At 46.9% G+C, this 22,770-nt stretch overlaps 1 protein-coding gene across 1 annotated transcript in view; it reads left to right on the top strand.

Annotated features, from left to right (window-relative positions):
* Positions 1 to 22,770, top strand: part of LOC144158627 (uncharacterized) — a 351,003-nt gene that overhangs the window by 126,876 nt on the left and 201,357 nt on the right. The window contains exon 2 of the mRNA XM_077689644.1: positions 7,879 to 8,032. The gene's annotated coding sequence lies outside the window, so the exon portion shown is untranslated. The remainder of the gene's footprint in view (positions 1 to 7,878; positions 8,033 to 22,770) is intronic.

The following is a 22,770-nucleotide window of genomic DNA, read 5'->3' as shown; positions in this document are numbered from 1 at the left end:
AAAGGCTGCTGTTTGATGTAAAATCGGGTGGAGAAATGCGTGGGCTGAAAAGAAATCTCGCAGTTGAGGTTTGAAGTCAACGTAATCGAGGATTTTTTAGGCAGGGGGAAGCATCTGTTTCTCTTTTTGGATGTTACGCTACTCTGTACTCGATGCTTCTTTTTGTGGCGATAAAGTTGCTTGTGATTGGGTAAGCTTTCGTCCTCAATGTCATACTTTTTGTGCGTCCAAACTGAAATTTGTGTTGGGTTTCTGTCAGGCCGGCCTTGGTCTGTATCACTTTATTTTCTTCATTTGAATTCCTACCCCTCAATTTGACTGTGTTACTTGTAACTTTCACTCCCTTTTTCACCATTTTCCACCTCTCCATTCTAATATTGCGAATAGGGGCGTGTAGCTTTTAAATGCGTGCAATGTTTGAAGTGGGCAGTGAATAAGCATCTGGCAGTTGGTAATTTTTGACATCAATAAAATTTGCTAATTTTTTCAGACATTCCAGAAAAGGGCATCCGGCTTATAGCGTGTATTGACTGGCGAGGCACGCATGCAGGCAACCAAGTGATTGGGCCGTTGCTGGTTACGTGGGACTCCGCGGAATGGCTGTACTTGTCCGTGCTAAGCACACGATTTATGTTGGACGTTCCAAACTCTACTTCACTGAAGGCAAAGTAATGCCTTGAGTCCAACGTGAGTGCGTTAATAACATGTCTTTGGACACCACCATTGAGAATTGGGTTGAAACGTGGCAGACGACGCACGCCGGGTTTTTTTTTCTTCCGGGTGCGGGAGCAGTGGAACAAGCCGCGCCATGTCCGTGGCGCATCGACCATGTCCGTGGCTGTTTCTAGTGTTGCCAGGCGAATAAATTGACAGCTAAACTTTTCAATGAATACCACCTATACCCTCTTGTACAGCGACCGATTTCGTACATGATCTTAATATAGGAGGGGCTTCGTGAAGCATCTGCCAGTCTCCGCGTGTCCATCTCCGTAGCTTCCTGGCCCGTAACAGGGTGCGTGCTCGTCGGCACGGCATCGCGGCGCTGTCAAATCGATCACTGGCTGCTGAATGTTCTAATGATGCTTCTCCGCACTACGCCAATGCTTGCGAAGGGACACCCTTTACACATAACAGCAAGGGGAGAACTCTTGTACGGAACGGCGTTCCTGGAACTGGTTCCTTCTGGAAGGAACAGCACATTTCCCTTTAGGTTCCGTTGAACTGTAATGGTAACTACTTAGGATTGCGGAAGAAGAGCAGAGTGAACAGCGCTTCTTCTGAAAACGGTCGACTGCGGGAATTGGACTGTTTTTGATACGAAACTTTACCGAATAAAGGTAGAACAAAAAAGCGACAAGTCGCTAATGTGTTCAGTCGCTAATCTTCCTCTATGTTTCCTAACTGGCCCTCCAATCCGAGGAACGCTCTTCCTGAAAGTTCATAGGAAGAACAGTAACCACGCAGCCGGCCGCAGCATGTTCGGCGGGACGCACTGGGTGCGCACCACCGCGTCGCCACAGTGTTTGCAGGCGACAACGAGAAAGGTGCTTCGGCGCCTCTTTGGTTCGCCTTCCGCAGCGACCTCTGTTTTTGTGTAACCATGAACGCGAAAACTTGGGGTACTCTTGAGCTTTGCGTTTAAGAGTGGAACGCAAAAACCTAACAAGCGCAGACGTGGAGAGAGTGAGAGACAAAACTTTTTATTGAGCTTTTTAGGTGGGGTGGTTCCTCATTTCCAGTAACCATGTGCCGTCCTGGCTCGACTGGCCCTCTGGACCAACAGAAGTTGATCTTGAGGGAGCGAGCTGGACAGCAGTATCTCCCGCTGCTCAGAAGTAGGGGAAGGAAAAGGAGGTGGGAGGTCTGGGTTCTTGACGCACTCCCATATTATGTGCCGTAGAGTGCCTGGTTGAGTACAGAATTTACATTGTGCGTCAAATTGTGTGGGAAATAGCAGATGCATCGTGAGATGCATCCTGAGATGCATCCAGTCTGAGTGTGGTTTCCTGGTTCCTTGAGAGCTCTGAGTGTGGTGCCGGGAATGCTCTTCTACTGCGCCTGTAGTGTTGGGTAATCTCGTGGAAGGTTGTGAGTGGCGTGGGTTCCGGTGTCCCCTCCGCGGCCTGGTGGGCGAGATCTCGGACCATGAGATGGGCGTGTTCGTTTCCTCTCATGAAGGAGTGGGCCGGTGTCCACACAATTGCGACCTTCCTGTCCGGCGTCTTGCTTTCCAGGATGCGTAGCGTCACGGGTGACACCCATCCCGACATGAAGCTGCGGCACGCCTATTGTGAGTCTGTCGGGGATGTGCCATCCGCACATCTGAAAATGATGTTGCCGCGGCGGCAGCACAATAAGTGCCCTGGCAAGCGAAAAAATGCCGTCGTCCGGTCGATAAAAACGCTGTCGTTCGTTCGTCCGGTCGAGATAGCGCAGTGGTCGAGCTACAACTATGCTCTCTCCGAACGCTGTCACAGGTGGACTGGACTGGACTGGACGGGAAAAAAACGTTTATTAATACGCCTTTCTTGCATGGCTGGGCGCAAAAGTTGTCGTTCTTTCGTTCTTTGAGGCCCATACCCACTTGAAGAATTGGCCGGGAATCGGGAACTTTGAGTGGTCAATGGGCCCGCATCACAAAACTTCGACTAGCAAACTTAAAAGTTATAGAATATTTATAGAACGCGATGGAACGCGAGTGCAGAAACGGTGCACACCATCCGCGCAGAACTCTGATTCTAGAGAAGCTGTGGCGTGAGCCAGTCTTTTTGATGAAATAATTCGCACCATGAAAAAAAAAAAAAAAAAAAACAGAAGCGAATAAAGACGCAAGTGTTATGCAGCCGTAAAGAAGTGATTGATAAGTATCATCACCAGGCTTTCGCGTCAAAGCATGTGAGCACATATAGGCGCCCCAAAAATTCTTTTAATATTAGAAGCGAAGCAACTTAGTGGCTCGGGCTGTCAGCGTCCCCTGTCGTCTTATGTAGTCACGGTACTAAAACACCAGGACACTCGTTTTCCAACGCCTCGCGCTAGAACACACGCTCCGGCGTGTGACAGGAAGACAACTTACGGCCAGGCTCTTCCTCATTTAATTGCTTAAAGCGGGTTCTACGCAAGAGAGGGCGCCACCGCCTCAGCAAGCACGCGATCTCTTTACTGGCACTTCTCCTGCGTCCAATGAAATGTGTTTTTTGGACATTTTTTTATTACTACAGCATTTATTTGAAAATTTTAAACGCCTATTCATGGTTGCAGTTTGATGTGGTTTCACAATAAAAGAATAAAAATTTGTTTCTATTCGTATATGTGAGAAACTTTGTATTCGGGCATCTGAAGTGAACTATCCTGACGGGATCACTTGAATATTCAAGTGGAAACGCCACATGTGTTTTACTGGCAATGAACGAGCACAAAAGTGGCTGTTAGGCAAATGATCGGAGTATATATATTTTGTGCTACCTAAAAAAATATCCCAGTTTCAATGACTCAGCGTGCCGAACGCTGATGTTCAAAGCGAAGATGCCTAGAGTTACCAAGTCGCAAGCTAAGCTCTATATATAGACTTCCTCAAAGCCAGCAGCTTGGTTCGCGTTCGCGTCAATTCATTTTAAGTGCGAATGCACTTCTTAAGCGAGCCTGAATCGTCCGCCGCCGTAGTCCGCGTAGCAACAGCTGCGGGTGCGCGCGCTCCTCGTATTCCTTGGCAACGGGGGAGATGGGCGCGCGCTGCCTGGCCGCTGACATGGCACATACCCACGTGGGGGATTGGCCAGGAATCTCCTCGTCTTCCTTGGCAACGGCGGGAGATGGGGGCGCGCTGCCTGGCCGCTGACATGGCACATACCCACGTGAGGGATTGGCCAGGAATCGGGCGTGAGAAGGGCTAATGCACCCGCTTAAAGGAGTATTGACACGAAATTTCAAAGCTGAGATCCGCTCTAGCAATCAAGTACAACGACAACACAAATAGGTGTCTGTGAATAAATGCATCTTTCTTTCTTTGTAGTTGTGTGTGTGTGTGATCTCTCTTTCGCGAACATTACCGAACCGCGCAAATTCAACTCGTGCATTCGCACTTTCACATTCTTCCCCTCGGGGAAATGCGGGGAATTTTTTTTGGCGGGTTCCACTGCTCACACCATCTACTGGAATCTTTTGTTACTTTCGAACTTGGAACAAATTCACGGGGAGGTTGCGGGAGGAAGGGGCGCCGAGTACCGCCCCTTTTTTTTCAGGGGGTCTTTTTTTGTTTGCTGTCGCAAAAATAAAGCAGACATTCATTTTTAATTAAAACAACAATGTAAGTACCACTTATGCATTCATCGCTTGCCTCAAATAGGCCTAATGTTTTCTTTTTGCTCAGCAATGTTGACAAGTGTAAACATTACCCCCAAGATTGAGTAGTTCAGAACAGCTTTACCGATATAACCGTCGAGTTCAAGCATTCTTCTAATTTGTTGCACGTGTGTTTGCCGCTTGCTCTCTTCCTCGCTGGGCTATTCCCTCTCCACATCGCTTAGACCGCGTTACTACGTGTCGTCCTATGAAAGCCTCGATGAAGAATAGCTTCGCTCTCAGAAATTAGTCCTGGAACCTTTCGTTAGATTCTGAACAATACACAATCGTCAGAGACCAGATGTCTTTCGTTCTAGGTAACCAGCTGCAGGCAATGTTAACATTCATATTGCCGTGAAGTAAACTCGCTCACAAAGCGCCTTACCCCTCAATGGGGGAGCATGATCTCACGCCGGCGTTTCAAACTAACGTGGATTTCTCGCTTGTGCGGCAATGGCGAGTTTGAGGGGGACGATAGCGGTGGAGATATCAGGAGCGGCCGGTCCTTTTCTGTTGTGGGCACAAGTTCGCTTTAGTAAACATAATTAATCATAATTAATCACCAACCGTGAACGCTTTTTCACTACAACATGATAGATATGACATCATGCTGCAGCGATATGACATCTTGTTGTAGTTATATGTGAGCATATTAAATTCTTCGCTTTATTTCACCTCCAAATTCTCCGACCCCATTTTTATATGTTTTAAAATTTATAAGGGAAATGTAACGTTTTTGTAACGGCTCGTTCCAGTGTTCTAATTGTAACTGAAACGCCTCCCTTTCGCCCCAGACCAAAGCCAGAAAATGTCTTGTTCACCGTGGCGTCACCATGAACTTTAAGCTGAGTCAAGGTCGAGCCAGGACTCTGGGCGCTTGCGCATTGAAGGCGTCAAGCCTCTAGTTTGCTGCAAGGGGAGGAGAGTGGTGAGGGAGATAGTGGGGCAGGCTAAGGACGCGTACCACGAGAAAATGATACAAAGAGGCACTGGTGTATTTACGTTCACTGCGTGCTCGTGTTTATACCGGTTTCGAGCAGCATTTGTTTTTTGTCTTTTGGTACAATTGTACCAAAGTTTATACGTAAATTTTGTGTTAACTCCCTGTCATGTGCTAAAACGTTTTGCTCGTCATCTAGGTTCACAAAGGGGGAATACTTCTGATGTTTGTCGTTTGCATCTTCAATTGAATTCATTGAGCTCGTTCCGATCGCTTGCCATTGACAGAAGCATCCTCTTGATGTGCACTTGAACTTAGTTTAACTTTGGGGCAGTGCCTGTCAGCACTTCCATAGCCCCTTGGACAATACCCTCCGAAGCATGTGCCGCTTGCTAGCCGCCACTATCTTTTTGGTGTGCGCTGCGTCGCCCTTTCTCAGGGCTCTCCTCCGACCTCTCCTGAAAAGCGGGTTTCCTTTCCTGGCACCCTGTCCTAAGCTTGCTGTCACCGGCTCGCGCAACTTCAACTTTTTTGTGCCTCCCTTTCTCCGGACCTCACTTGGCGCATGCTTGAAACATGAATATTTAACTCTTTAGCCATAAAAACTTGTTTTGCAGATATTCGCCACGGTGTGCCCTTGTATGACGTTGAGTTTGTGTTTTCAAGCGAAGCTTGTATTGGCTGACTTACACTGTCGGTGGCGTTCGCCTAAAACTACTCGGGGATTCTCCCACTCTCCCTGGTTTTGTAATTTTACTTGTCCCCGTTGTGTTCTTATTTAAAATTTTATGTCCATGCCATTCTTGCTAAAATATCAGATGGGATTGGCAGTATGTCGAAATAAATAAATAAATTGTCAAGGATGTTCGAAAGCCCAACGCCGCACTTCGCCTTTATTCGGGGGCTAACATGGTACCTTTTTTCTGCCATCCCAGAATTTTATTTTAAAGATTCAGAATATACCTATGGCATTAAAACATTAAATATAACGGCATTAGTGACTGACTGTACTCATGAGGGCAATTTCTCTTGCAACTATTAGCGCCCTGCGGAACCTCGCACTTTTTTTGCCACCTACTGCAAGCTGGCTTTGCTGCTCGTACTGTCGACGTGCGGCAAAGCCAGCCGCGAGTAGCGCGGGAAAGCCATACTTTCTGCTATTTGGTGTAACCAGTAAGGGTTTACACATTTTGCTTTTGCCCCTCCGTCATCGCCATGAAGCAGAAAAGTAACCTTCAGGTTACACCACAAAACCATTTCTCTCGCTCGAATTGAATACCATATCAGAAAATAAAGTTATTGCATTCGGAGGCAAAAATGCAACAACTATGTAACGTAGGCCATTTTTTTACTTACCGTCCAAAGAAAAGTTATAGCGTATATTGAATACCTAACAAGATAAAAACTAGGACAGATTAACGAAGTGTAAGCCCCAAACGTTTCCGTTGTGTGATGCCTAAAAATGAATACATCAATTTCTGCGGAAAATTTTTTTGTGGTTCTCTTGTTACTCGGAAACATTTTTCTCCAGGAGCGTTTTTTCCAAACTGTCCTGATGAATAATACCACAATCATGTGTGGTTGCGGTAGCTTTGTACTTCGATTACGTGGACATTTATTGATGTCGAAAGCGTGCAGGGGAAGTTTTATGGACGGCGGTAAAAACTATTGGGGTTTTGTGCTGCGTCGGGCAGATTTGTCACACGAAAGTGTTGCGGTTAAAGTTTTTTTTTGTAGTTCTTCGACGAAGTGCCTTACAGTATGCGCGTGCTGAAGGATTTTATAACATTCATGGCTCCAACTCCTTTTCAGTACAAAATGTTAAAATTCCGACCCACAGGGAATACGATTATACGAAATTACACTTCTTCGCAAGCAGATACATTTATTAAACATTTATACTGGCACTTCTGGAGTTTTTCCCAATGGTCTAAGTATAAAAAAGTGGCTCGCACAACTGGGAACCACCCATGTCTCGAAGTCCTGGTGGAAGAGGTCACGCGGTTTCTGGATATGGCTTTTGTGGTCGCTTTTAAGTGCAAATGCACTTCTTAAGCGAGCCTGAATCGTCCGCCGCCGTAGTCCGCATAGCAACAGCTGCGGGTGCGCGCGCTCCTCGTCTTCCCTAGCAACGGGGGGAGATGGGCGCGCGCTGCCTGGCCGCTGACATGGCACATACCCACGTGGGGGATTGGCCAGGAATCGGGCGTGAGAAGGGCTAATGCACCCGCTTAAAGGAGTACTGACACGAAATTTCAAAGCTAAGATCCGCTCTAGCAATCAAGTACAACGACAACACAAATAGGTGTCTTCTTTCTTTGTAGTTGTGTGTGTGTGTGTGTGGGATCTCTCTTTCGCGAACATTACCGAACCGCGCAAATTCAACTCGTGCATTCGCACTTTCACATTCTTCCCCTCAGGGAAATGCGGGGAATTTTTTTGTGCAGGTCTGTTTGATTGCACTTTTGCCAACCGAGCCAAGTGGCGCTTTTACTTATGTAATTAATTGATCAATTATCAATGCATGCTCACAGCGCTACTGCAAGCCATGCTTTGTTTCCGAGCCTAATTTTCGCTCCTTTTTTGCCGACTCGCAGGAAGAAAAGCGTTCGAAGAGCGCCCGGTCAGCCTGCATACGAAGACGACGAGGAAGAGAAGGAAGAGGAGGAGAGAGAGGAGGAACAGCTCAAGTGTTGGAGCCCTGGATCGACGTACGCCGCAAGATTCATCGGACCCGCCTGGCTAAGCCCGGTAAGTTTGTACCGATATTTAGGGGCTGGGACTGTTGGCGTCTCATGTCACCGTCGTAACCATCGTCGCATGTAGTCACGGTACTAAAACACGGGGACACCCGTTTACGTTTCGCACTATAATGTAACGCGTACTATAAAAACAACGGGACACTCGTTTACGCCTCGAGCTTGAAGGCTTAGTTCTTCAACAACACGAGACTTTTACAGCAAAGCTGTATACCTCTACCCCTAAAAAGTTTCATCTACGTTGGAAAAAACGCCAAGGCACCAAGGATACACTTATACACTACGTGATTTGCGCCTCCACAGGTTTCACATTTGTAGAGATGGCCCGGGATTTTTTGTATTGTGCTGCCCCTCTTTTAGTCTTCTTGACTGCTCCTAAAAAAACTGTGGTTGATTATTCTGTCATAGGAAGCTGTAAAACAAGAAAGTGAAATGTAAAGCGAAATCTGCAGCTGAGCATGATTTGCGGGTCGGCGACTGCCTTGCGGGTGTGCTTGGCGAGCGACGTCCTGCTGGCGGGTCGCGTCGGCAAAGGTGTACTGGCGTCATTTCCGTGACGGAAATGACATCAGTGGAATCTTGGGGTACCGTGGCATAAAAATACTTTAGTGTTAAAATATAAAACCCGAAAACGAAGAACCCTAAGCATAACGTGCTGTTTAGTACTAGAGGTTGCTTCCCTGCAAGAAGACCCTGTTTGCAGGGGTGCACCCTTTACAGGCCACTTGCTTCGTTAGACTGGCGTCATTTCCGTGGCGGATTTGACGTCAGTAAAATCTTGGTGTATCCCGGAATAAAACACTTTCGGGCTAAAAACCACTTTCGTAAAGTTATTCCGTGCGCAGGCGGGGTTAAAAATGACATGGCGCCGCCATTTTTTCCGTTGTCGGAATGCCGTCACAGCTGCAATAAACCTGGCGTGCTTTCATTAGGGCCTTTTTAAGGAAAATACCGATTTCACAAGCCCATCTCCTCCGTGTGGACAGAGCGGCTGGGTCACAACTCTGGTAAGCCGTATAAGTGCTTTATAAGCGCAGGTCTGCTATCACGCGTCTCTGGCTGTGTCAATGTTTGTAAGCGGCGGGTGGGAACGCAACAGGGGCGTGGGCTTTCAGCTTCGGACTTCTTCTGTTGCAGAGCAGACGTTTCTGTTATTCTATCTTAGCCTCAAGCTTTTAACAATAAACAGTATGCGAACATTGTAGAACACTGTCATGTATTGAAATCAGCACGATGCGGATAGATATTACATCAAATTGTTTCTTTCGTTAACCCCCCCCCCCATCATGATTAGAAGCCATTTGTGTATTGTTTTTGGGATGTTACATTTTGAAGGAAATGAATTTGAAACAAAAGTGTACATGATGTAATTTTCTCTCTCGCTGTTGTGTTAACGAATACTGGACCTTTCTGTTTTATAGTCGGCTCTCCTTGCTTGCAGAAGCCAGGTAAAAAAAATTTGTGCGTTACGGTAATCTTAGAATTGGGACTCCCGCTGATTTGGTTCGATTGCAAGTTAGAGGGAATGCAGACCAAAGTGACGTTTTCCTGAAGATATGCTAGCTGCCTGTGATACTAAGCGTTACATCATAGGAGCGTGAAAATTAGACACGACAGACATATGGCCACGGTAATTGGGAGCGTTATTGCTTCAAGCTGGCTTCTTAAGCCCTCGGTTATTATTGCATGTGCGTTTCGATGGGGCCTTATTGATGGGTCATTTTAGTAAAAAAATTACCATCCCTACTTAAAAAAAGTAGAGAGAAGCGCACAAGCGAAAAGTGAGTCCAGCCTTGGCTAAAACAGCGTCCAATTGATCATCAAGCCTTCAAGGACTCAAATTGCAAACAAACAACGCACCCATGCGACGATTTTACGTGCACTAAGTAAACGAATCTCCGAACGATCTAAATTCATACCGATTCGTGGCTTATGAGATAAAAGTACACTACTATTGCAACCTTTTTGATGACTAGTGTGTGTATTGACTCATCTAGATCCATTTTTTTCGAGATTTTCAAGTACCCATATTTAACAAAACGAAAGCCCGGTTTCACGCGCGGGCCATGTGTCCAGAAACCTTATCAGTGCTTTCCGATGGACCAACCGGTCTATGGAGAAATGCATTAGTGTTTTGAGAGGACGACATCGGTTCAACTTAGGAAGCTATCGCTTTAAAAATTCAGTGTCATTGCACTGTGTGAGGGTGGATGAGCAGCGCAGGTGTATGTGACTCCGTTGATAGGGGAGCAGTTCAGGGAGTGCCTGAAACAAAACACGCTTGTTTAAAATTTGCGATTGAGCATTCTTATTAGTTAACTGGATGAATGGAACTTGGAAGGACTACGGTAGGTTTTATTCTAGAAGACAAATATGGAACTGTTGGTTTTTCTCCCGTAGAAGGCCATGTAGCGACGACAGACGGGAACTTTAAAACATTTATAGCTTCTCAATGAACTACGCAATACTGAAAAGTAAATGAAACTCCCCGCGCTGTTCAGAGTCGTCCCGGTGGCCCATTGCCATACAATGAATGTGTTTTGGCATAGCTTCGATAAAACCAGAGGTTCAGCCTTTTTTTTGTACCATAGTCCGTATACACGAATCGCCAGATAACTTCTCAGAAACTTTCGCCCAGGTGAAACCGTGTTGACGGTTAACGAGCGACAGCCGACCAACTTAAGAACATTGGCTGCCGAAAACGTGCGGAGAGGATGGTGGCCATATTCAAACAGTTTATCTTAAGTTCAACGCTGGCCAATTCGTTGCCGATGGCCGAGCATTCCGGAAAACAGCCGTAGGTTGGCCGGTCAAGAATCGGACTGGCTGTGCTGCCTGGGGTCCCTCCGTATACACGGCTATTTATTGACAGCATACAGGAATTATGAAAGGTTTGCAACTTGACTGTGAATTAAAAAAAATTGACGAGTAAATAAAACCCCGTGTACTAATAGAATCGTCGAAGCAGCTAATTTCAGTAGCATGTTTTTGAAGATACGTACATTAGATTGAGAGCTACGAAGAATTTACCAGAAAGTTGGCTTTGTCGTCAAATCTGTCGGCAAGGTTTCCGTTGATGCACGAGGTGTTGGCCGGAATCTATTTGTGGTGTTTATTGAAAAGTTTAGCTGTCAATTTCTTCACTTGGCAACAATGGAAGCAGCCACGAACATGGCGCGGCTTGTGCGACTGCGCCCGTATGCCGAAAAAAAAAAAAAAACAAAAAAACAAAAAAACCGGCGTGCATCGTCTGCTCCGTCTCAACCCGATTCTCAACCTTGGTGTCAACAGCGATGTTATTAATCCCACTCACATTGGACTCGAGGCATTACTTTGCGTTCGGTGGGGTAGAGCGTGGAACGTCGAACACATATCATGTGCTCAGAACGGACAAGTACCGCCATCCCCCGGAGCCCGACATAACGAGTGACGGCGGACTCACATGGTTGCCTGCATGCGTGCCTCGCCAGTGAATACAAGCTATGGCCTATAACGGATCCGCTGTAACAATTTTCGCCGTCGATATGCGGTTAGGGAGTGACGCAAGAGCAGAGAACGAAAGAGCGCATGCAGAGTGGGGCCACAGGAGTCATGCCGTGGACAGCATTGGCTGAGGTTGCACTGCGTTTTGACTGCTTCCGGCCTAGTTGCTAGGGGAACATCAAATCTAATCGGTGGCTACTCGCCCCCACCCTGGCATGGCGCCTTTACAAATTGTCTCAATACCTATATGCATATTATCAGTACTATAGGGAGTCACAGAAGCATGCTCTCACTAGTGGTAGCCCCTGAAGGCTGGAAACAGTTGTCGAAGTTGACACTTGTTTAAAAAAAAAAAACGCATCCACATCCAGTTACTTCCGAGAATGCGTTTATAAATTAACGTGTTTTGTCCTTTTAGAACACACTAAAGCACACGCATAGTGCTTCATGTATATAGAAAACACGCGCACGCACACGCGCGCTCACGCCCGTATTTATCTGCGTATGAATTTTTTAGCTGGTCCTGAGCGCAGCCGAATTGATAGTTGATTCCTGTGACTCAGGAGAATAGCGGTGCAACTGTGCGGAACAGGAGGCCGTAGTACTGTGCTCGACATGAACGAGCAGCTGCGGACGATGGTGATTCTTGAACCACTGCCTTGATTCATTACTGTCATCCTGGGCGTTTTTTATTTAAACAAATAAAATTATTGGGGTGGAACGCGGCGACGCTGCATCGGGGTTCTGAGGGGTGCCGTAGTGGAGGGCTCCGGATTAATTTCCACCACCTAGGGATCTTTAACGTGCGCCGCAATCTAGAACATAAGGGCGTTGTCGCTTTTCGCTCTTCAGAAAGGCACCCACCGCGGCCGTGATCGAACCCACGGCCTTAGTCTCAGAAGCACAACGCCATAGCACTGGGCCGTGCCAGGGCGTGTTCTGTGTAAGTCTATAAAGGCGTAATGAAAAGGTCCTTGTCTTACGAACATAGTTCTGTCACCTTGTCTCCCGAACCGCCTGATAGTCTCAGGAGCAGTGCCCGTGGGCCAGTAAACGATTACGCAGGCAGCTTGTAGAAGTCTTTTGTCTAGTCCGTATTCACACACGTTTACGTTTTTCGAACTTTTTATACGAAAAAAAACCCCATAGAACCACACCAATGAATGCCTTAGAGTGTATAAAAACATCATAAACCCGCAAAAAACGGACCACACTGACACAAGTATGTTTCTGTGCTGTTGCCTACCGGAAGTTAAGAAATCGTACATTCAGCAGCTTACGTTTGAGTTCTTATGACAACAAGAAAAGCAAGCCGAGTGGAATATCGGAAAACTCACGGCCTCTTCAGCTGTATCGTCCTCGAAAACGATAATTAAACTCGCCAACATTCTTTTTGAGAGAACACAAGAGTGATGACAATTGTGCTCGTGCGTCTATTCACATTATCGGGGGAAAGCGTGCAAAACATATCAACAGAAACGTTGGCGATGACTCATAAACATCTTTGGGCGTACTACTGAAGCGAGGGCGTTCGCAGCAGGCTCCAGTGGGGGCCGGCATGATTGATTTGGGTTCGACGTCTGCTCCTTCGACATATTGCGTCATTGTTGGCTTGCGATAAAAAAATGAACGCCTCTATGGTGGCGGCAAAATGTATATATTCATATATACAAGAGGTAGGGAATGCAGGACCGACGTGACGTGGTGCCTCATTCATCATACTCCGCAAAGACCCTGTTTGATTCCTTATTGTGACCGGGGAACACGGCAGCTGCAAGCTCTGCGTGGTGCGTTGCTGCGGGGATGACACTAGCAAAAATGCATTACCTCGCTGCTTTCTTTAAATATTGCAGAATTACCGCTGACCTAAATACACAAAAAGGTGAACGAAATCCTCACGACTGCGTCTTTTAACATTTTTTTTTCGGGGGGTGATGGCAAGGGAGGCGAGAAAAATGCGTTTGCATCGTTTGTTAATGTTAGTGGCAATTTCCAACGTCAAGATACGGGTAGCAATGCCTAGACTTTGTGCAACATTTGCATTATCACAGGCTTAGTAGCAGGAAAGCTGGGGAATGTTTGGTTCGCGCGTTAGTATGTTACGTGTGTATTTATGTGAACATATTCATTTGTGAACATGTAAGCATATGTGAACATGTGGCCGAACATATATGTGAACATATTCCTATATGTTGGGCCGGGTTTCTCCTATTGGTTGTCTGGACGTCATGCCTATAAGAAGACACAGCTTTGCACTATACGCCCACCACCACCTTCATTTCTTTGTAGCGTCGCATTAGTTCAAACCGCTTACTGAAACTTCATCAATTGGAGGGGTTAGTGAGGGGGCCAGTGAGTGACTGTGTGAGTAAGTGAGCGAGCAAGTAAGCAAGCCATCTTGAGTGAAAAATCTTGTCAGTTGTGAAGGAAGTAGAAATTATTAGTAGCAAATACCCCACGAAAATATGGAGGTCATGTTCCGTCGTACATTGAAGGGACAAAACCGTTTAAAACACGCGAAAATACAGGGGCAAACTATCATAGAAGCTGGCATCGCGTTCAACTGTACTCGAATTTGGGTTACTCAGATTTATTTTAAAGAGTGAAACGAAAAGATGGCGCAACGAGGCACAATCTTGACACTTTAAGCAATGGACAATATTCTGAGACAGCGGCGATAAGGAATATGTGAGATTTAACCATTATTACCACCTAAAATTTAACGATTTCAGACGTAAGTCTGGCACCATGAATTCTATATTTACAAAAAAGTTAATGCACTTTCACTCTGTAAAGAAGGATGACCTGCGAAACTGGACGCAATGCACGAAATGCAGGAAAAAAAACACGTTTGTTTATAATTTGCGATCGAGTAATTAGCACTAAGCCTAAGAAAACTTTGAATGACTCGAGGTTTCTTCTAGTGGAAAAACATGGAGCGGTCTGTTTACTCCCGCGTCGTAGGCATCTTTCTGCCTGCGTAACACACCAAGCCAATCCTCTCGACCACTGAGGACACCAGAAAGTTCGCATGGGGCGGTGGACGTGCACGTTTACAACTCCCGCCAGCACAGCGGACATGTCATCAGTGAGGACACGAAACCTACATCTTCCCCCAACTTTCCATAAACTCCCAGCTCGTGCCTGATAACCCTGCAATCAGTTATGTGCGCATGTATAGAAGTGAAAATTACCGCCTAAATTGTCGCTATGAAAGCCCTTCAGGCTAAACAAGAAATGTTGGCTCCCCTTAGACGTTGCTGTTCATCCGGGAGAGATTCCCAGCTACTCGGCGAGCTGGAACTTGCGGTGGAAACGGTGGCAGCAGCGGCTTTCTGTTGTTATCGCACTCATTGGCGTTTTTTTCCGGCAGACGCTCCTTCGATTCCCGCTGCTCTTCTTCCGAGCGAAGGACACGCGTCTGTCCACAAGGGGTTAAAACCGCGTTGGACTGGAGCTTTGTACTGGTGGACAAGCATGTGGCTGTCCGTTTCAGTACTGCCTCGTTGGCGTCTCGCTGTCTGTGTAACACACCAACCCAAACCCAAACCGCTCGACCATTGAGGACAGCTGACAGGTCGCATTGAGCCGCAAGACTTCCACGTTATATTTGCCGCCAGCACAATGAGCATTTCATCGGCAGCGGCATGAACATTAGCTGTGCATTCAGGCGCCCCGGCTTCTACCCCAACCAGTGCACGCATACCGGCAACCGGTGATGGGCGCGTGCTTCGGGGCCCTATTCTCGACTTCACAAATTCACAGTGAATTCACAATGTTTTTTTTTGCGTAAGCACAACATAAGCAATCATTGAAGTGATGCACATATAGCTATGACGACACGCCGTGTTTTTTGAGGCTTCACTCATGCAGATCACAACCAAGGTATCAAATATTCTTATAGAAGATATAAAAATACTTCGCATGTATTATAAAAGTTAAGACAGTAGCTGAGGCTGGCAAGGGAAACACATTTCCGCAAGTCGAAATCGGCGTAAACACCACAAGGCGATCCAGCAACGTTGATTCAAAGGCGACTGAAAGGAAGATGTTGAGCCAACGATCATCACAACATCTTTTTTTCGGTATCTATATATTTCTGTCTTTCTGTCAGTCGCTTTTAGTAATATCGTTGAGCCGTCTGCTTCGATGCAAGCTTTGCTGCGTTATCACCTTCAGGGCCGCTACCCCCGCCACGCTATGCCAGCGGTAGTACGCACGCCAAGCATGGGAGCGAGCAGAGGGCAACATATCGCAGTGGGGCACGCAGCCTCGCTCCCGACATTTCAATTGCGCGTGTCCGTGCGTTTTCCACGGCCTCTGCCAGGTGTCGGCCCCGGTATCTTCAGCCGTGCATGTGCTCCGTGGTTCGTATTTGAATTGTACATGACTGTACGTCGAGATGTGGGTGCCGGTCCACGACGTGAGATATGGAATAAGTGACACAGCAAAATTTGTTGGATCGCCATGAACGTCGGACGGCTGCTGCCCCAGACAGTATTTCTGGCATTTTTGTGTTCATTTGAAATGTTGCATGTTACGGAAGCGTTGCGCAGACCGGGCTTTCTTATACTGTCCCGGCATGGCCTACTGCACATGTCTGTCCACGAATAACAAATAACAAGACAACATAAGGACGTGTCGTCGACAACAGCCCGCAATAAGCCAGGGAGCACGTGCAGAGGAAGAACACTGGCACGTGGAGGCAGACAGAGAGAGAGAGAGAGAGAGAGAGAGAGAGAGAGAGAGAGAGAGAGAGAGAGAGAGAGAGAGAGAGAGAGAGAGAGAGAGAGAGAGAGAGAGAGAGAGAGAGAAACAAACTTCACGATTAAAACAGCGCAAGGGACAGGCAAGGACGGGTGCTTAAATTTTATGGCTCCTGGAGAGCCATAATGCGCATGCGCGAGGAGCAGTGACTGGACTGGACTGCACTGGACTGAACTGGACCAGACCGCACTGGACTGGATTGAATTTGATTGAACTGAACTAGACTGGACTGGACTGGATTGGATTGGATTGCTGAACCTTGGCTCACGCTACGTATATCCTGGCGTAGCTGAGCTAAGCCACTGCTAATTCTTTTTTCGTTTCGAAGTGTGCTTTGCCCTACTTATGGCGACCGTGTGCGAAAACACCCTGCAGGAAAGCCAACGTTACAAAATGAGCTTCACAAAATGATGATGATGATAAGAGAAGGCCCATCAAGCGCTGAAAAAAATTAAGACGCTTCACATGCTCGTAATATATATCCTGGGTCCCTCTTGTTTTGAAGTCGACGTCTATCTGAATGCGCCATTCCGCACGGTCGAAGCATTTTATATTTTGGAGTTTTACTTTGACCCATGTTGCATGGAGAAAGCTTCGCGTTTTAACTATATTTCTTTTAGGAAGGGCCTTTGATTTTTTTTTTTGAGGGACAAGTTCGCCTATTAATAAATCATATCCTTTCACCGCTACGACCGTCTCCTTAAGTTTTTACCTTGCTACAATATATTAGGAGATATGGATCCAAAATAAGATCAGTTTGAGTAGCGCCAGTACCATCCGTCTTTCTTGTGTTTTGTCTGTGAATCTGCGCTAATATTTATTGCGAATACTGGCATACCGGCATTCCTGAAAACATGGCGCACCGCAGCTATTGAGGTTTGAACAATAGTCGACGGAGACATACCCACCTTCGCGGGCAATAGGATGAGAAATGAGAATAGTGGGTGGTTGGATTCCAATCGGTGACAATACCACTTTTGGTACCACCGTAGTCGTCACACCGACGGTGCCGATGGAAGAAGAAGGTGGCAAACCCTTGCCAGTTCTAATTACCCAGGTGTCGAAAAATCCCTCCCTGCACTAAAACATGACTCGAAAGATAAATATTTTACACGGCTCTTCATGAACACGTATCACGACCTGTTGTATACATAGTCGCAGAGCCACACGTACAACCTGCCTACAACGCCTACAATTATCTTCAAAGATTTAGCTGATTGGCTTCACGCACCGGTAAGTAAACTACTGCTTTCTCATCCAGGAACACCACAATAGTGATGCTGCTCAACGCTTTGAAACTTTTGACATGATTCACGAGGGCCAGGGCATCGTCAAGGCTGCTCCTGCGTTTCGAAAGATCTGATATTTTACATAGTATAAGTCTCTCGGTTGGTGAAGTAGCAGTTTTGGTGCAGGAGTAGTTTCTCCATGTGCTTGGAACACAACCTAATAGTGTGATCGGCCGGTAATTGTTAGTACCTGTGAATACCTTGACAAGCTTGCAGGCAAATAGAATGAGAGCAATTTGAAGTTGGTGCCAGAAATACGAGATGCCCAGGGGTGATTAAATATGGTAAGTACTATTGCGCTCAATTTGGCTCGGAACACGCGGGCGGTGGTCGGGGCTGCTGCTCGGGCTTTCGTGGCACCACGCAGCAAGGCATTCGCGAAATTAAAGGAGAGGAGGTCAGCTAGTCCGATAATGCCCACAATCCCCGTGACTTCTTCTGCTCGTTATCTACGGAATGCGCAATGCGCAAAGGCGCCTAGTGTAGCCATTTCACGAGTGTTTCCGTGACCATATCAATAGCGTCGTAAAGAACCGTTTTCTCCAACCGAATTCGTCATTTATGGCTCTATTTTTGTCACGGTAGCCAAAGTGCTTAGCTAGTTTACGTTCTTTCGAGCAGGGAAAACGTGAGATAACCGATCTGCGCTTCTTCATACGATAAAAGGAAAGAAACTACCACCCGTCAACATTCTTGAGGCAGGCATGCAATGCTGCGCCGAACTGTCATCATCGTCATCATCATTACCCACAACAAAAACAAACTGTCTACGCCCACTGCAGGGCAAAGACCTCTCCCACAGATCTTCAATTATCCCTGTCCTGTGCTAACTGTGACCAATTTACGCCCTCAAACTTCTTGGTCTCATCTGCACACGTAACTTTCTGCCGCCCCCTGCCACGCTTGCCTTCTCTAGGGATCCACTCTGTTACTCTTAATGACCAACGGTTGCCTTGCCTTCGCATTACATGCCCTGCCCACGCCCATTTCTTCTTCCTAATGTCTACTAATATGTCCTTAACACTCATTTGTTCCCTGACCCACTTAGCTTTCTTCTTGTATCTTAACGTTACACCTACTATCTTCCGTTCCTTTGCTCGCTGAGTAGGCCTCAATTTATGTTAAACCCTTTTAGTGAGCCTCCAAGTTCTGCGCCGAACTGTGCTATAACTGAATTGAACTATTTATATATCGGGTGCATTCAAACGTTCCGCACTCAGAAAGTCATCTGGCTGTAGAACCCACGGGGGATGCCGGTGATTGTCGGAAGAGATGACCTCCTCTCACTTTAGTTCTTAAATGCCTCGCTGCGCGGTGCCACGAGCGTCGGAGGAGCAGCTCAGGCCGCCGCTCGCGCGTTGGAGTCAAATTGAGCACGACGGTACTAGCGCCTTCGCCTTGTTGCCAAGGCAACATAATGCTGCGTTGGTATCATGCACAATACTGGGACCGAATCTCTGTTAGCAGATGTAAGTGCACATAACACTTCGGCTATTGTGATCGGTAAGTCCGTAGAGCCAGCGTCATGTTGTGAAAAGTAAATGCGATGCGAATCAGGCATCGAAGGAGGAGTGTATGCCGAAGGGATTGTTGCACCATATTCTTTCCCTCCGCCCACTAAACTGACGCGTCAATTCAGGGCTATGTGCTTAAAAGAACTCCGATGTGTCGTTATTGTAAGACGCTCACGGACCACGTGGTATACTTCGGAAAAGAGCGTTTGAGAGGGCAGCTTGAAGTAGAGCTTCTGCAACTCTAAGTTTCCGGAAGTTTCGCTCAGTCACTGCGCATATCCCAAATATCCCACATATCCCACTGCGCACATCTAGAAGCACTAGCGCCGCTTTCTCAACCATGAAGATGCTGAGAACCCCTTTCCGGCTGGCAAACATGTTAGGAGAGCCCTTAAAAAACCATGTTGATTCGTGTTAAAATGTCCAACAATTTTCACTTTCAGCTAGAGTTGCCCACATACTTATGTATTCAACGCTCGCCTTTTGTGTCTGACTTCGTTGCTGATGCGCGTCATATTGTCAAGCAATTAGCTCTTGCAGTAACAAGTCACCAAACCTATATACTGCCTTTAGTGTGTCTGGATTTCTTGCATAGCGAGCGTGTTGCGCAAAAAGCCAACCTTACAGTTCCTGCTACATGGAGGAATAAAACTTTCTTGTCATGAAGCAAAGCGACCTTTTTGCATACCAAGCGAAAAGGTGGCTTTTGCCTGCCCTGAGGGATTCGCTAGTATTAAACGAAGGGTATAAAACTAGGTATATTATTTTTTTTGGTCAGATAGCACGTCATCACCCCGGATACCACTAGCAATCGTCATCATCGATCATTATCAGCAAGGTCTGGCAAAAAGGGCAAAAGAGCGGGTTGGGGTGGGGGGAGAGAGAGAGAGAGAGAGAGAGAGAGAGAGAGAGAGAGAGAGAGCGAGAGAGAGATAGATAGATAGATAGATAGATAGATAGATAGATAGATAGAGAGAGAGAGAGAGAGAGAGAGAGAGAGAATGTTCATTGAAAAGGAGAAGAGGTCGGGCTGAGAAAATGATCTTGGGCCTGCTACTTCCCTCTGGGGGGAGGGTACTGGGGACAGAAAGAGAAAGGAATAAATATGGGAGGTATGGGAAATGACAATGAAAGCGACAAGTTAACTTTGTACAAGCAGCAAAACTAATAAACGTCTCACATATGACGGGGTGCTGAATCAGATGATTACAGACCACGTTTCAGCACATGACTATCGTTCATGAAAAAAAAAAACTACTGAGACATTATTTCGCTGTCTGTTAAATTTTGTCGCAACCTAGAGCCGAGAATCCAGAGAGGCGTCACTAAGAAATATTCTTTAATGGCTAGGCTTTGATTCCTGTGGTCAGCCCACGTGCCTAAAATCTTTTGTTCGGACAGAGTGCGAGAGTCCAAGCGTGGTAATGCTGTCCCAAGGTTCTTTCACTCACTAGAGTAATTTGGACAAGCGCTAAGCAAATGTTCGATAGTCTCAGGACAACAGCACAGAAGGCAGTCCGGGCTGTCCCCCCGTCGGATTGTGTGAAGATACTTCCGGGTCAATGCTACTCCAAGACGCAGCCTATGCACCAATGTCTCTTGACTTCGGCGAAGTCGAGGAGCGTGACTGAACCAGAACCTGCGCTCTGGATCGAGCCTGTGAAGGAGTTCATGTCGATTCTGCGGGACCAACGAATGCAAGGCTGCAGCTTGTTTTCGTGCTCGGTCGAGTATCGCGTTAGCATCCTGCCCTGTGATCGGTATAAACAGGAGAGTTCCATTGTGGTGTGCCTGCTGTGCTTCTGCATCCGCCAACTCATTTCAAGCGATTCCACAGTGACTTGGTATCCACTGAAGCCCACACCGTGTGGCCCTTTTCACTCAACTCTTTAAACAGGATAGCGACATCAGTGGTTAGCTGATCATATGCGCCTCCCTACATTGGATACCTTAGTACGTGCAGCGCTGGTATGCAGTCACAAAAGATAGTCCACTGTTGCGGCCTTTCACAACAAAGGCCACAGCGCGTTTGCGAAGCGCTTCGCGTAAACCGACCAGTTCTGCTGCGGTAGACAGCGTCCTGTGAGCAATCTTAAAACGTTGGGTCAGGTACTTCCCAGGCATAACCACTGCCGCTGCCGAAGAAGACGCTATGACCGAATCGCCAGCGAAAATATGCGACGCCTCCCCGTACATTTCACTGATGTAAAATAGTGAAAGTTGTCTTAAGATCGAAAACGACATGTGGGATTTTCCACCAATTCAAGGAATCGATAACCGCACCTGTAGATCAGCTAAAAATCATAAAGGCACTTCTGAGATTGTGGCGACTGCAAATCTGAAGGGCATCAAATGTTGCTGCGCCGAAATACGGGAGTAGTTTGAATTCGGCCGGTCCCTGAAAACACTCGAGAGTAGATGACACTCATGTCTTGTCACATGTCGGAGGAGCACACGAAGAGGTTCTTGCGTGAGGTAGACTTGAATTGGGCAGACTCGCGCTTCTGAGATCGTTCCACGTGTTTATGTGCATCGAGGCAACCACAAACAGATTCTTAGGGCTTGTGCCTGTGCACTTTGAAGCACGCGTAATGACGATCGCAGAAGGTTACACAGTATAGGGGCACTGTATTGCAAATAGTCAATAAAGAGCGCCTGGTAAAGGCGCAACATCGATTAAACCAATGGGCCCCATGATTTCCCTGTGATATGTTGAAGGACATGGGAGAAACTTTGTAATTTCCTTTTTAGTGCAGGGACATGTTTTTACCATGACAGGTCTCGATGAATTGTCACACCGAGAAATCTGTTATGTGTAACACATAAAATAACAGCTCCTTCTATTTTTACCGGGTAGCGTATCATTGGTTTTCGGGTAAATTCAAATGTTGCACTTTTTGGCGTTGAAATTTAAACTCTCTGGCGGCGTAAGTACGTCAAAGTGGCAGATACTGCTTTCTGAAGCCATGCTTGCTCGTGAAGTCGCGTTGCACCTGATGCCCAAAGGCGTATGTCATCCGCATAGGCAGATAGTGACACTGTTTTAGGAAACACTTTAGGGATTCCTATGAGAGACAGGGTAAATAGCGTAGGGCTGAGGACTCCTCCTTGTGGCACACCACGCGTGACGGTGTGATTGGATGTCACTCCATCAAGTCTGGACATGAAAACCATCCATCCGCGAAAATACCTCGCTATCCACTGATGCAACCGTCCTCCAATACCAATAGACTTTAGAGCATCGAGAATGGCAACATGGGAGACATTATCAAATGCGCCCTTAATGTCCAGGAACACGGCAGCTGTAAGGCGACGGCGGTGTTTTTCATTCTCGGTGGTAGTGACAAGGTCAATAACGCTGTTTTTTGAGGAACGTCTTTTGCGAAAACCTGTCATGGCGTCTGGGTACAAGCTACGCTTCTACAGAAACCATTCGAGACGAGCGAGGCCCATACGCTCCATCACTTTGCTTACACAGCTAGCCAGTAGGACGAAATGCCTCGTGGAGACTTGCCAGGCTTCAGGACAGCCACTAAACGACTTATTTTTCAGTGGCTTGGGACAGACCCAGAACGCCAATAAAAGTTGTAGAGGTCCAACCGAGCTTTGTGTCCTTGCGTGCCGAGATGACAAAGTGCACGGTACGTTATTTCATCAGGCTTAGGAGCTGTAGAACG

Source organism: Haemaphysalis longicornis, unplaced genomic scaffold (assembly GCF_048455015.1).
Source record: "Haemaphysalis longicornis isolate Haplotype H1 unplaced genomic scaffold, Haemaphysalis longicornis Haplotype H1 scaffold_10, whole genome shotgun sequence".
Classification (NCBI taxonomy): domain Eukaryota; kingdom Metazoa; phylum Arthropoda; class Arachnida; order Ixodida; family Ixodidae; genus Haemaphysalis; species Haemaphysalis longicornis.
The sequence above is the reverse complement of the archived record's forward strand: the minus strand, read 5'-3'. Positions and strand labels throughout refer to the sequence as shown.